General features: G+C 32.7%; 1 long non-coding RNA gene across 1 annotated transcript in view; it reads left to right on the top strand.

The window, feature by feature from the left end:
- The window catches only part of LOC120353602, a 70,352-nt gene extending 64,981 nt beyond the window's left edge, over positions 1-5,371 (top strand). Inside the window, exon 3 of the long non-coding RNA XR_005572493.1 lies at positions 1,436-5,371. This is a non-coding gene — a long non-coding RNA (uncharacterized LOC120353602). The remainder of the gene's footprint in view (positions 1-1,435) is intronic.
- The last annotated feature ends 10,961 nt before the right edge of the window (positions 5,372-16,332 follow it).

Raw genomic sequence — 16,332 nt, 5'->3', positions numbered from 1 at the left:
TAGCCTATGGTATTCTATCAAGTATCCTCTACTATTTTATATACGCGTTGACTACACGCTGGGCTTGTAAAATGATAAATCGGATTTTAGAAGACATTTAACGGATCCATCCATTAACGGATTTTAGAAGACATCATTTATTTACTTTGCTTTTTGAGTTGCTCATTTATACAGAAATTATTGTAGTTTCACTTTTGTATACAGTGCCATTATGATATTTCAAGACTTCTTGATTTATTTCAATCTTGATTTTTGGGTATCAAGAGAGCACGGTATCTGAATTATTTGAAGTCAAATAATTATATCTTAGTTTTTCGGACTCTTCAAGAATTGAATCAAAACTTTCCTTCAAAGGAAAGGACTAATAACAGTGAAAATATTTGTAAGCCACAGTCGTAAGTGGAATGTTGTTCATAATCTAATGTGTGCAGATAGGCCTTTCAAACAAATTGGAATGAAACTCATTAATATCAAATATTTTATAACGACAATTTTTCATTTTTGTTTCTTGGGCAGTTCATATTTTTTTACTATCTTCTCCCTTTTTATCTATATTTTTACGTTCTAAAACAGGTCTGATTTGTAAATAACAAACGTTTTCTCTAAGCAACCGATAACCGACCTCATAACAATCTTGCTGACCTTTCTTTTAAGCGTGAGTTCAGCACCATAGTTAGTGTATCCTATTTTGTCGGTGACATCATGCTAAATTTCTAATTTCTCCTGTTTGCCATTTTGCTCAAGGAAGTTGAGCCCAAATGTGAAATTATTATTGTTATAAGTAAATGCCCTGTTCTACTCGTCAATACCAAAGGCATAGAGTAAACTTGTATTATTTGCCTCTGTTAATTCTGAACTATAATACAGTAATCATTACCTTTGTATTTAATTTAAAAAATATATTAAATTCACGATTCTGAATATAATTTGTTAGCAAGTAGACTAATATATCATGTTAATTGGAAAAATGTATTGAAAGGATTGGTTGGCAATACCTAATCAAATAAATTTATTCACAAAGAACATTTGCCAACAAAATACACAAATGTTATATGAATGCAATAAATATTTTATTTTAATTTCAGTCAATAAATAGTCAACAAAACATATCAACATATTCTCTATTTTCCACTGAAAATATATTTGACCACTTGCCAACAAAACTCGTAGTTTTTGCAACGTGTGAAAAGAAGCCGGTAATGAGTTGGGATGTAGGAATTGAGCCGCAGGAATTGAAAAAGTGATGATTCGGGAAGAGAGTATGTGGAAGCATAGGATAAGGAGAACCAAAGGAATACACGTTTAAAGACGATTATGAATCATGTGTATTCGACAAATTCTTAACTACCGCAAAAAAATAACATACCAAATAGTCTGTTCATACTTATTATATTCGACTACATCTGCCGACTATAATTATTATTTTTATTTTCAGAAGACGAAAGGATCTGAAGAATGTTCTACACTTCTGTGTATGACTATTATTTTCAACTAGTATAATTATTCCAAAGGATCTGACAAATGATACGTCCTGAACTATATCCGACTTGGACTATATCCGTGTTATGTGGGACACCAACGCGTCCGGGATGGGATAATTTGATGACGCTTGTGAGATCGCTTTACGGCGAGTAAAAAATGTATTCAGAGGTGGCGGTCGTAAATAGATCAAATTGTCCGGCCTGAGGAAGGTGCGTGAGCGTGAACAAGTGAAGTATTTAATACATAGACTCGCTCATATCTTATGTACGTGTATTTAGAGTGTATATACGTATATAGAGCGGAGCGAACATAATGTACTGTAGTTTGAATGTCAATGTCAATGTCGAGAAGAAAGAGGTCGATGAATGTTTGACGATAAAGATGACATGAAGAATGCGAGTGTGAACTACGATAGGAAATCCCAACAAGTGTTGGCTATTGCTTCATTCTTAAAGAGATTTGATTGATTCATAAACGAATACCTGAACTAAAACGTTGAATGGTCTTGCAGAGACTCTAATATTGCAGAGACTTTGTGTGCAAATTAATTATTCTGAGAGCTTGGCATTGATATTAAAATCGTCATATAAACGATCATTTAGTATGAAAAGTACAGTACAGTAGTTCATAAAAAAAATGTGTATCGTATATATTCAACTTATATTCTACTGCTATACGGTCATTTTTTATTGTTGTTGATTCATGACAAGTTGATTTTTACTGTCGTAGAATACGATACGCTCAATATTGAAAATTGAAATTATTTGTAAATTTTAAGTTTCAAATTATGAAAATTGTCTAGACCTATCACCGTCGTCATGGAGGCAATGACTCATAGAATCATAGACATGAGGAAAAACTCAAAACTAAATGTAATAGTATTATTTCTTCTCAAGAAATTTTTATTCAAACAGTGAAACAAAATCACTTTTGTAGCAATAAAGATCTAAAATAATAACACAAGCATTATTTATAGAATTGTATTCTGTTTTACAGAATTATGATTTAGTAATACCGCTGATATGAAAACTATTTTTAAAAATCATAAAATAGCAATATTGAGATCTTTATTCCTCTCAAAATTCAATTCAGCTCGGTTGAGATGTGAGATGAAGAGTTGATTGTATGAAAGAATAAGAGAGCAACTCTAATATTATTCTACTATTAACCTTACAATCATAATACGCTTCTACTAATAAAATATATTGGAACTGTTTCTAAGTCAGGAATCACCAAAGCAACTGCCACACGAACTTTTTCATTTTTACTTACTATATTATGAAATTGATAAAATAATAATATGCTATAACTGAAATAATAGTACCGTATGTAAATCTAGAATATCAATTTGGTAGTATATCCTCAAAAGGGAATACCCCTAAGGGATAACTTCCGGGCAAGTTAGATCATGAATAATCATTCCGACAACCTAGTGCCACAATATTTTTCAGAATTCAATGATATCCATGAATCCATGTATTGAAAACACAATCCAGTGATTGCTGGCCTACCAATGTGAAACGCAGCACGCTTCTCTGGTCCAATCAGCTCCATGATCATCATCACGCAAGGATTGCCACATTCCGCTGCTTCCGTCAACTTATCAAACATCCAATGCCAATATTTCCGACAGAATCGAACCGGTAGCCGACTCATTTCATCCAGTCCTCACTTAGAGCGTCCTAATGAGATTGCACATATCAGGCCAATATGGACAAGGGATGAACTATAAATCATCATTAGATGCAGTTTTTAACGCGATTTATTATAGCGACTAACAAATAACAAGCCTCCACGGTATGCTGCTAATGAGGTTACGGAAGATCACTGCTTCTGAATAAATGAAGCTCAATCTTTCCTGGAAATAACTACTGTTAACGTGCTGCTGGATTACTAATTATCGAAAAAAATATGTTATTATGACTGTTTTGGAACGGGAATTGTGGATCTAATCGTATACCCTCTAAGCATCAACTCTTATCCTTGAAATTGATATTGTTCTATCTATATGTAAGTCAGGTATTTTGAAGTTTTGAGATGGTACAAAAATAAATGTGTTGTTATTGAATTATGAAAGACTGTAGGGCACTCAGCTTTTAATCATAGAAAAGTTGTATCTGCAAGATTTTACAAAAATGTCCAAAGATTTTTAAAATCCACTTCCCGGATAAAAGGAGAGAAAGAAGTTCAAGGCACCATAGAATATGACACATAATTGATGATTCCCTATCTGATCTGGTCATATTAAGTGTGATTTGGATATTTTTGCTGAGGATGACTCCTACACATGAGTCATACAAACAAAGAATAGTGTTCGAGTGCTAATCGATGGGGGGGGGGCTGAGATATTATTATTCATATCTCATTTTCATCAATTGTATTCAGTTTTCAATCTCATAGAGAACAATTTCATTCCAATTCATTAATATAGTTTTTGCAAAACCCCTTTAACATACAAACAAGCTACTATCAATCCAATTGAAAAAACATTCTATATTTTTTATAACTGGGGAGCATCGAAACACACTACACTCAAATTAAATCAACAATACTTAGGCTACTCTCCATTGGACAGGTAAATGCTTTTTGGCTTGTTGATCAGTACTACTAATAACTTTCAATTATTGTACATGTACAATATTGTAAATTGTATATCACGAAAAAAATATTTTCGATAGTATGAGAGACAGGTGAGAGTGTATGAAATTAGATTTTGACTTTGTTAAAATCCGAATATAATAATATTAAACAATAATGTGCTTTGGGAAAGGTTTTTAAGAATAAAAGATAAAAAGTGGTGTTGATGATAATAATAGCAATAGATGAGCTAAGCCTGAAAGCTTTCCTGATAGAATAAAAAAATAATAGACTAATCACACTTTTGTGGAGAAACTCATAAGGGAATAACATTATTTGTTCGAAATAAACGAAATACAGATTTAGATCTTGGAAAGAGGCGTGATAATTCTTCGATCGTAGATCCAGATCATTTCGACATGCTTTTACTTTACCTATAACTTGAGCCTAATAACTGCAATAGGCCTAAATATAAAAACGGCCAGTATTTAAAGGAGTTCAAGTTTAACTTACCTACTCGAGAAAGGTCTACATAACGTAATCCTTCACAAGGAGTAAAGTTCAATGCTAACGCAATCCAATGACCAACATTTTTAAACGTTCAATCGTGGATTAATTTATTCCAGGAACTAGTACTACCGTACCGTACATACTGTACTATAGATCAAGTAGAAGTTGAAGCACGCCGCTAATAAAAATGTAGACACTACCCTTTCTTTGAAGCATTGTTGCTTTATGTAATAATTGGATATTGAAATGTATAATATCACATATAATATGAGTGGAAAAGAATAGTTCATTCATAAACAAACAGTGATGAGGATAATGATAGGCCTACATTTTAATAGCGATTTGTCTTGTGTTCAACTCAGTCATAAAAATAGTTTGGATTGAGCTTGGTTTGTATTCATTGTAGATTGTAGGCCTACTCTGTAAATGCTATAAAATTGATTGCTGAGTTGTAGTAGCTATGTTTCAAAGAGTTGTAGAATGCCGTTCGTCCAGGAGTACGGTGAGGAATCCAACACAAGAGCTTTGTTATTTGATGAGAGTATATTAAGGATAATTGTTTGCTCAAATTGAGCTGAGTTTGAAGGATGGGAATTATGTAAGGCTGGCCACTAATGGAAGAACATGTCCATCATGACACGAAAAATATTCGTATGGTTGTTATTCCTGATCTTCATAAACGATCTTTTCTGGGGTAACTTTAATGGATCGCTTGTCTCATTTGCAGATGATACTGCTTTTTCATATTGTGGTGCAAACAGTGAGAGTTTATTGACCGAACGAAGTGAGGTCTAAGATTCAAGTCGACGGTTTGGCATTTACAAGAGGAAATAATTAAACACACAACTTAAGGAGTAGTAAAAAGCAAAGAGATCACTGTCACAGAAGACTTTCTCCAATCAAACTCCAACCATCAACGAGGGATTGACCTCAGCAACCCACTCCTCACCTCTCTCTCTGACCCAGCAAGCTGAACATTCAAACTCAATTTGTTCATCAATCTCTGCACTCTTATGAAAGGTGAGAAAAAATGGTGCACCGTTCTGCACCTTGGAGCCGCAAACAAGTTAGCATTCCGCCTATTGAATGCTGGAACACTGATATTCAGCATTGCAAGCAAGGTAGGAGAATTTACAGCACCATCCAACAATGCCCAAACAAACAAGACAGATGTTTTATCTCGACGCTGACGTAGAGACTCCAATAGGAAAAGATCCCTCAATTGCTGAGTCGGGAACCCCAGGGGACACGACCCACCAGACCTTCTGAAGTATAAGAACCTCATCAGCTTGTTCTGTACCCTTTCAATGACCCGAATGTTTTGGTCTGAGTGAGGACTCCAAACCATGGATCCATACTCCAAAGTGCTTCTTACCAAGGCATAATAGACACTCAGTATTGCCACAACATTGCTGAAGTCAGCTGCATTTCTCAGGACAAACCCCAGTAATCTGTTAGCCTTGGAAGACACAAATTCAATGTGAGAGGAGAAAGTAAGTGAACTATCAAATATGATTCCCAGGTCCTTGCAAGTGTTGACTCTGTTAAGAACCGCTTCACCAATCCTGTACGTGTAAGCAGAAGGACATCGTTTTCTAGAGTAGGTGATACACTTACATTTAGAAACATTAATTTCCAAGCTATTAGCATGACACCATGCAACTATGCGATCAATATCCAACTGTAATTGACAGCTATCATCCTGGCTACCAACCTCTCGGATATCTTCATGTCATCAGCAAAAATCAGACACTTAGATGACAACTGAAGTGGAAGTTCATTGATTACCAGCAAGAAAAGGAGCGGTCCTAAGTTACTTCCCTGAGGAACCCCAGAGGTGCTGTAGTAATGGGGGGAATCCATCCCCTTGACAGTCACTATATTTGGCCTGTAGAGTAAATATGATCTGAACAAATTGACCAGAGAATCACTGAAGCCAAGACTAGAGAGGCGATACAGCAACACACTATGGCTTACTCGATCGAATGCCTTTGCAAAGTCGGTATAAACCACATCAACCTCTCCACCTGAGTCCAACACACTCGAAACAAACATTGTAAATTCGAGAAGATTAGTCAGCACAGACCTACCCCTTAAAAAACCATGTTGACAGTCAGAAATCATAGGAGTTACATGCCAAAACATCTTCTTATATAGTATCTTTTCAAATATCTTAGAAAATACAGAAAGTAAACAGATTGGATGATAATTCTCTATTAGATTCCTTTTCCCAGATTTGAAAATAGGGATAATCTTGGAGATTTTCCATTCACTGGGGAAAACACCCTTACAAAGAGATAAATCAAACAGATACTTGAGGGGGGCCACCAAGAGCTCGCTGCAACCCTTGATAATGAAAGCTGGTATACCATCAGGACCCGGAGCTACTCTCGGCTTGAGGCTCTTGATTGCTTGATGTATGTCATCCTCAGATACTGAAGAAATATTCAGAGCACTATTGGAGCCCTCACCATAAAGTCCATTGTCCTCATCCATCTTGTAACAAGCCGTAATTGGGGTATAGACAGACTTGAAAAACTTTGCAAAACCAGAAGGAATTTCTGAGCCAGTAAACTCTTCATCTTTGAAAAGCATGGTCTCACAAAAGTCTCCCGAGCCTCGCTTATTATTAATAAATTTCCAGAATTCTTTGGAATCGTGACTGACATTGGACTGGACTCTATCAACATAACTCTTATAAGCTGTTGAAATTAAAATTTTCAGTTCTCTACGCAAGGCGACATATTGATGTTATGGAAACTGGAGTAATTCTTCTTTCGAGCGCACCTATTCTTTCTTTTGAGCTTTTGAATAATCTCTGCAGTAAACCATGAGGGGTATTTGGATGTTTCATTTGTTAGTAAACACCTGAATATCTCACCATAGAAAAAGTTGACAGCATCATCAACATTGCTCAGCAGATACAAACCACTCCAATCTACATCTCGCAACATCACATAAAGTGATAAATAGTCAGCCCTTCTGAAATCAAAAATAGAACGCGTTCCGGATTGCAAACGTGGCTCCCTAGGAGAATCAATAATCAGTTCCATGCACAAAGCAGGATGGTGATCTCGATCCTCAGGTACCAAGGGCACAGGGTCATGGGCGACCTCCACAACGGGCAGGCTACATAGAATCAGATCGAGAGTACGAATGTTGGCATTTTGAACACAATTGAAAAGATGCAAGTTATAAAAACTAGAGAGTTCACCAAGTCTTCTAGCGGCCACCGAACCTGACCTGAGCTCAAAATTGTTATCAGAGATCTCAGGTAAGTTGAAGTCACCCACAATAATAACCTCTCTTTAACTGAATGACATTGACTTTCCAGGCAATCACAATAGATGTCATAATCATTAGCATTTGCAGAAATGTAGAAATACACAAGGTTAAGATAGACAGGGCCCTCCTGCGACATAACTCTAATCATTAAGCTCTCAAATCTCCCATCAGTGAGCAATAAGTTGATACCAACACACTCATCAGACTGGATATTTTTCCGAACCACTATAATAAGACCACCACCCCGACAAGAATCACTATTTTCACGATCTCTTCTATAAACAACATATCTTCGATCAAAGAGTTCACTGCTGGAGAAGCCAGAGTTAAGCCACGTTTCAGTCAACAATATCACATCATAATTCGATGCAGCTATTGACCTCGAAAAAATGTGAGTCTTTGTCCTCAGACCTCTAACGTTCTGGTAATAGACAGTTAAACCATTCATCGTAGACCGTGACATGACTGAAGCTAATTGTTGCTAAGAGAAGTAGGCCACCACTTTCAAACAAAGACGAAAATACAAACAACAAAAAGAAAAAAAATGAAAAGTAAGACTATTCACTACAAAAATACTTGAAAAATGAAAAACAATGACTATCGTATAATAAAGAAACAGTGTAAAATAAAAAAAATATATATAAGAAATAAACTCATAATAGTTAACCTAAACCAGCTGCGATCAGGAAACAATAAGTCAATTGATAAGGTTAATTTGAATCATATAAATATAATACCCACATTCAGAGAGTGTTTTACTCTTGCAAAACATATTAAGGGGTTAAAAAAACAAATCCCATTCACCCTCACACATCACTCAACAATCAACTTGCATTAACAATCATCATAAACATCATAATCATTATCATCAACGTAACTGTAGAGCTACAACGTAAACAAAAACGTTTCAACTAACAGAAAAATACACTATCAACCAACTCGAAACGGACAGTACCTATCGAGAATGGTTTATCAAAGTACCACCATCGATCCAAGCAACAAAGGCAGTAAAACCAGCTATGGATAGCATTGCGATACCAAGCCGAGATCTGTGAACTTTATATGTTTATATGTTTAATGTTTATATGTTTATATGTTTATATGTTTATATGTTTATATGTTTATATGTTTATATGTTTATATGTTTATATGTTTATATGTTTATATGTTTATTGTTTATATGTTTATATGTTATATGTTTATAGTTTATATGTTTATATGTTTATATTTTATATGTTTATATTGTAATATTACATTTTTTCTCGATTAAAATCGAATCTTCAATTCGAAATCTATAAAACTTGATAGTAAATATCAGAGTAATCGATATGCGGACAACTTTTTAACTGAGAATTTATCGTAAATAATTGTGTTGCATTCCATGGTATCACCAAAACATAGAAACAGAATTAATAGATTATTTAAATATAGATGATATATAATTTTAATTAACAGTTTCGAAATAAAGTTTTATTGAGAACAAATGTAAAATGTAAATTCTAAACTTGTAATTTATAATTTTTTGGAATTTAATATCAATGACGTGTCCATAACGTTGACACTGATTTTGAGGTGTGGTCTTTGTACTTTGTGCTTTTTCTTCTCTAAAAAAAAAAATGGTGGCTGGCTATGGAAAGTGTTTTGTGCTCTCTGAATATTTTTCTGTTTAATTGAAATTTATAATGTTTTAAATTGAGTTTTGAACAGTTTTATGGTGTTCTTATTTTGTATAAAATTGTTTTGTGTGTATACAAGCCTATAGCCATTGTTTTCAACTATATAAACTGGATAAGTATTTTAGCTTGTAATGATGCTAGGTGTGTAAGATATTGTATTGTGGATTTGTGTTGTATATTGCCAAAATTCTTCTGAAGATTGTAAGTTGGTTTGCTCTGAAAACTGGATTTCTCATTCATAGGCGATAGATCCATTTATAGTTTATCAAGAATCTACCACTTTGGAGCCGATAACTTCCTGTAGGTTAATAGGTGTGAAATGCTATCCAACCTATTTAGGAGAAATTGGTAGCATGGCAATACGTTTATATGGTTATATGTTTATATGTTTATATGTTTATATGTTTATATGTTTATATGTTTATATGTTTATATGTTTATATGTTTATATGTTTATATGTTTATATGTTTATATGTTTATATGTTTATATGTTTATATGTTTATATGTTTATATGTTTATATGTTTATATGTTTTATGTTTATATGTTTATATGTTTATATGTTTATATGTTATATGTTTATATGTTTATATGTTTATATGTTTATATGTTTATATGTTTATATATGTTTATATGTTTATATGTTATATGTTTATATGTTATATGTTTATATGTTTATATGTTATATGTTTATATGTTTATATGTTTATATGTTTATATGTTTATATGTTTATATGTTTATATGTTTATATGTTTATATGTTTATATGTTTATATGTTTATATGTTATATGTTTATATGTTTATATGTTTATATGTTTATATGTTCATATGTATATATGTTTATATGTTCATATGTTTATATGTTTATTTGTTTATTTGTTTATGTTTATATGTTGTGCGTTTACGGCGAAACGCGGTAATAGGTTTTCATGAAATTTGACAGGTATGTTCCTTTTTAAATTGCACGTCAACGTATATACAAGGTTTTTGGAAATTTTGCATTTCAAGGATAATATAAAAGGAAAAAGGAGCCTCCTTCATACGCCAATATTAGAGTAAAAATCAGACTATTCAGAATTATTCATCATAAATCAGCTGACAAGTGATTACACAGATGTGTGGAGAAGCCAGTCTATTACTGTATTTGTATAAGGTCTATAGTTTCAATCAAAGACCTTGAAGAGGTATGCATCTTTAAGCTGGGTTCACACCAAAGTTATTAACAAAATGTTAATAACTCAATCCTTATAGATTCTATTAGATTGAACGCAAGTTGACAAACACACATGTTCATCATGTGTATGATAAGTTATGTTCAATCTAATATAATCTATAAGGATTGAGTTATTAACATTTTGTTAATAAATTTGGTCTAATCGCAGCTTTAAGGTCTTTGGTTTCAATATTTTGTTTTGGAGTCATGGTATTATTATGCGTGTCCATCAGTATCAATATTCTCACATTCGAAAAACCTAATTTAATAGGTGATTGAAAATAATCAAATGAACTAAATAATGCTGAAGAAATTATAATACTTTTTATTGGAAAAAATTAATTTCCATTAGATGGAAAGATTATCACGGAACTGGATGAATATTATATAAATTCTGGAATATAAATATATTCTATTCATTGTTTAAATTAACATTAATATTAATAAATTATGGAATACAAATTCAAACGTGAACTGATTTTGTTAACATTTAAAACAGTTGACATCAGGTACTTGTGGATGAGAATACTGCGTGAGGTCTACTGTTCACAGAACTACTAGTTTAATAAGATGCAGGAAGATTTGCATAAATTACTTATTTGGTTCTACTGTAATGGTCTCTTCCTAAATGTATCCAAAACAAAATACTTGCTTTTCACTCTGACTACAACTTGGCTATTCCAAAGAGCACTAAAATTTCATAATTATTCGTCAATCAAACTAATATTGTGATTGTGAAATTATACAATCTGACTCTATAAAATATCTTGGTGTAGACCTATTACTAAATGAGAAGCTCACTTGTTCTTGTCATATCCATTATTTGAAGATTTATCTACTAATACTTTTAAGGAAATTTTATTTCCTTAGAAAATTCTGCCTCAACCTGTTTTAAGACAACTTTATTAGGTACGCTCTTGTGAGTTCCAAGTTGAACTATGGAATAACATGTTGGGGCTCCACATATAAAACCCACTTAAAGCCGTTAATCACTATCCAAAAATCCATTTTACGCGTCATGAAAGGTGTGAGGAGAACCGAGCATTCACGACCAACGACATCAATGTTCAGGGAAACAATCCGATCTACCTGAACAAATCTCTAACGGCGAAAAGAAGGAAGATATTCGCAAACGCTAAATTGATGCTTGGAGATAATGATGCGCGTCGAGTGTGGATTGATCATGCCGGTAGAGTCAAGTTGCGGAGTGTAGACGGTAAGGTGGTTAAAATTCTAAGAGATGAGGAGGATTTGAGTTGCATTGAGAGTAGTGGGACATTAATTAACAAATAGAAAACTTTTTTAGTCCGTAATGTAATTTATGAATTGGAATAAATATAAGTACTTACTATTTTGAGTTAAAAAGTATGATTTAAGTTGCTTGAATTTCTTCAATCCGTTTGAATTTTTTTTTCTTTTTTAAAGGGTTTTCTCTTGTACTTGAATTTATTAAGTTTAAATCTCTTGAATTTGGATTTCTTTAGTTTAAATTTCTTTTAATTTGTTTATTTCACTTGTGCTTAATTGGGGTGTCCAATGAATAATATAAGGCTTTCATAGTGAGATTGAGATGTGACTATCAGTTTCGTTCTTCTTGACAGAGAATGATGATAAAATTGATGTTTTTGGATTGGATTATTTAACGTGTTTCGGTGGTTTGTTTTTCTAACTCATTCAGAAGGTGGAATTATCGATATTTCAGAGAGGTGATGATAAAGTCAGGATAACATCTTTGTTGATAATATTATGATAGAGTAAAGAATTTCTCTGCCTTCCTTTCCCCCGTATTCTTGGTTTTTGTCACTATCTATCACTATCTTTTTGTCTTCCAAATTCTACCATTGTTTAAAGTTCTTGCTATGATAACAACCACCGCACTGCGTTTTTACTATTTACTATACAAGTCGTTCATATATTTGAATAATTTCTTATTCATATTCTACTTTCGACATCTCAGTCTCACTTTCAATTCTGATTCATTTGTCTCAAAACAAATGCTTGATATAATTACATGAGAATGTATGCTTGCCTTTGAATATTATGCATAAAAGGCCTAACGTCTTACTAAAAGTTCTAACTAGCACTATCCCCATTTTAAACAATAATTTTGGCTTTATAATGAAATTCTGAGCTTGAAAATAAACGATAATGTGAATTTATTACACATATTCACATAAAAAAAATCAATTTATTACATCTCTTTTTGCATAACAATCACTAAATTAATTTTCTATTGAATTACACGGCTGTACACAGGCTAACTTCATAAGGAAGGTAAATTATTTTTTACCCTTCTTCTTCTTTTACTTTTCTTTATTTTTTACATTTTTAATTTATTTTTTCTTTCTTGTACATTCTCCCGATTTGCGAAATTGAATTATTTTTCATCATGGTTTTGTTGGATGATTTTAGCGGTAATATTGAAGATGGATGCTATAATACTATAGAAATAGAAGATATACTCGATTTTCAACCATTTAACATTTTTAATGAAGACTGCCGATCCTCCTTAAATATCTTACATTTGAACATACGCAGCATGAGGTGTAATTTCGATGAGTTTTCATATATGCTGCAGCATTGTAAAACTGATTATCACTTGATAATTTTGTCGGAGACATGGTTGTCTGATGATCATGAGTTTAACTTCAATCTAAATGGCTATCAAGTAATTGATTCACCGGCTATATTTAGTAAGTCTGATGGATTATGTATATTTATAAAGGAATTGAATTCTATCCCTAGAAATATCAACCAAGCAAATTTTCCTGAAACCCATATAAATTCTCCTAACTCCTTTTTCTTTTATCCAACGAATGAACATGAAATAATAAACACAGTAAGGACTCTAAAAGATAATTCTTCACCGGGTATTGACAGAATCAGCAATAAATGTTTAAGAAATATATCCAATTATATAGCAAAACCTTTAGCTTTTATTATAAACGAATGTTTCAAACATGGACACTTTCCTCAGGAGTTTAAAGTTGCAAGGGTTGTTCCACTATATAAGGCGGGAAATGTAAATGACCCATCAAACTACAGACCAATAAGCTTACTTTGCAGTTTATCAAAGGTTATGGAGAAGGTAATAAAAATAAGACTTATAAACTATCTAGATAACCATAACATTATAAATAAAAATCAATATGGGTTTCAGGCTGGGAAGAGTACACAAGATGCCATATCACATCTCTTAAACATTGTTACTGAGAATTTTACAAGTAGTAGGAAGACTCTTACAGTTTTTTTGGATCTGGCGAAAGCCTTCGATACAATACCTCACAAAAAACTGTTAACAAAGTTGGAAAACCTAGGAATTAGGGGTATAGCTCTAAAATTGTTTGAAAATTATTTAAAGGATAGAACACAAATAATAACTATTGGTGACAAGACAGATCAAACAAATTTATCAGGATATGGTGTACCACAGGGTACGGTGCTTTCTTCGATACTATTCCTCATTTATATAAATGACCTACTAAATTTGAGTACTGATAAAAGAACGCTTATCTCGTTTGCCGATGATACCACGGTAACATTTACAGGTACATCATGGGAGGATGTATATGCTCTTGCAGCTGAGGGCAGCTGAATGAAAATACACTCACACTCAATCATAAAAAAAGTACATATATAACTTTTTCACCAAATTCTAGGACTCAGCCTATAAATCTGACCTTGAAGTTGCATTCTCCTTCCTGCAGTCTGCCTGCATCAACCCCTTGCCAGTGTGCAGTACTGGATAAAACAGACTCTGCCAAGTACCTTGGGATTATTATTGATTCACATCTTAGATGGAAAGATTATCACGGAACTGGATGAATATTATATAAATTCTGGAATAGAAATATATTCTATTCATTGTTTAAATTAACATAAATATTAATAAATTCTAGAATACAAATTCAAACGTGAACTGATTTTGTTAACATTTAAAACAGTTGACATCAGGTACTTGTGGATGAGAATACTGCGTGAGGTCTACTGTTCACAGAACTACTAGTTTAATAAGATGCAGGAAGATTTGCATAAATTACTTATTTGGTTCTACTGTAATGGTCTCTCCCTAAATGTATCCAAAACAAAATACTTGCTTTTCACTCTGACTATAACTTGGCTATTCCAATGAGCACTAAAATTTCATAATTATTCGTCAATCAAACTAATATTGTGATTGTGAAGTAGTTATACAATCTGACTCTATAAAATATCTTGGTGTAGACCTAGAAGTTCACTTGTTCTTGCCATATCCATTATTTGAAGATTTATAATAATAATAATAATAATTTATTTCTCGTAAAAAAGAAAAATCACAATTACAATTTCAAATGAAAACATATAACATAACAGTATGAAGAAACATTTCAATTTTCAATGAAATTATATAACAAAATAATCATACAATTGCTTCCTTATCAGAGAAATTAGGTACTCCCGAGGATTCCTTTATGGGAGTTACCAGCAAATAGTTTTAGTCATTTAGAAAAATTATAAACCTATAAATAATAATTACTACATCCCTGTCGCGAAGAAAACTGTTAGGTACTAGAATCAACAAAACTTGTCTTCTCTATTTAAAAACAAACAATATAATTACTCTTCCACTTATATCCATTCATCATAAGGTGAAAAATTCAACTCAACGTATCCCTTGCCATCTATCTATTCCAGAGCAATCTTAGGGCACTTAATCACTTATATCTACACTCTCCAACTTGGGTTGTTTTACCTTGAATAATAATATCTATTTACATCACAAACAGAAACAAATACCTACCAAGCTTAGATTTGAATATTTCACATATTGAATAGATTTCTTTAAATGACCTGTAACCATATTTCTATTGCAATATTATTAAGTTTTTATCTGAGATCTCTAAACCACACTTCAACATCCTGCTTTTCCAATAACCAATTCTAATACTACTTTTCTACTAATACTTTTAAGGAAATTTTATTTTCTTAGAAAATTCTGCCTCAACCTGTTTTAAGACAACTTTATTAGGTACGCTCTTGTGAATTCCAAGTTGAACTATGGAATAATTTGTTGGGGCTCCACATATAAAACCCACTCAAAGCCGTTAATCACCATCCAAAAATCCATTTTACGCGTCATGAAAGGTGTGAGGAGAACCGAGCACTCATTCCCAATCTTCCAAATGTTTAATTTTTCAACATTGCGCTACATTTATGTTTTTAAAGTTTTATCTTCATTCTTTATCCATTCAGGAGATCGTGGAAGGCAATTGTACGAGGGCAATCACTTATATAACACAAGAAGTGCAACAAATAATATTCTAAGGCCTCCTAAAGCTTACAACACCTTTTTTCAAAAATCTTTTGTCTTTCTTAGTCCTAAATTTTTCAATAATATGCCTAATTACATAAAAAGTATCAATAATATTCATTCATTCAAAAAAAACAAATTTTCAAGTTGCTTCTTTCTTCTCCTCCTGGAAATATTGAGAGTTTGATCACTGTCATTGGTTATAACTTTCATTTTAGTAAAACATGAAATATTATTCTAATGCCTGAGTGGTGTGTGAATCTGTGCCTGAATGCAGCAATTGAAATCTTTTTTCATG

Source organism: Nilaparvata lugens, chromosome 11 (assembly GCF_014356525.2).
Source record: "Nilaparvata lugens isolate BPH chromosome 11, ASM1435652v1, whole genome shotgun sequence".
Taxonomy (NCBI): domain Eukaryota; kingdom Metazoa; phylum Arthropoda; class Insecta; order Hemiptera; family Delphacidae; genus Nilaparvata; species Nilaparvata lugens.
The sequence above is the reverse complement of the archived record's forward strand: the minus strand, read 5'-3'. Positions and strand labels throughout refer to the sequence as shown.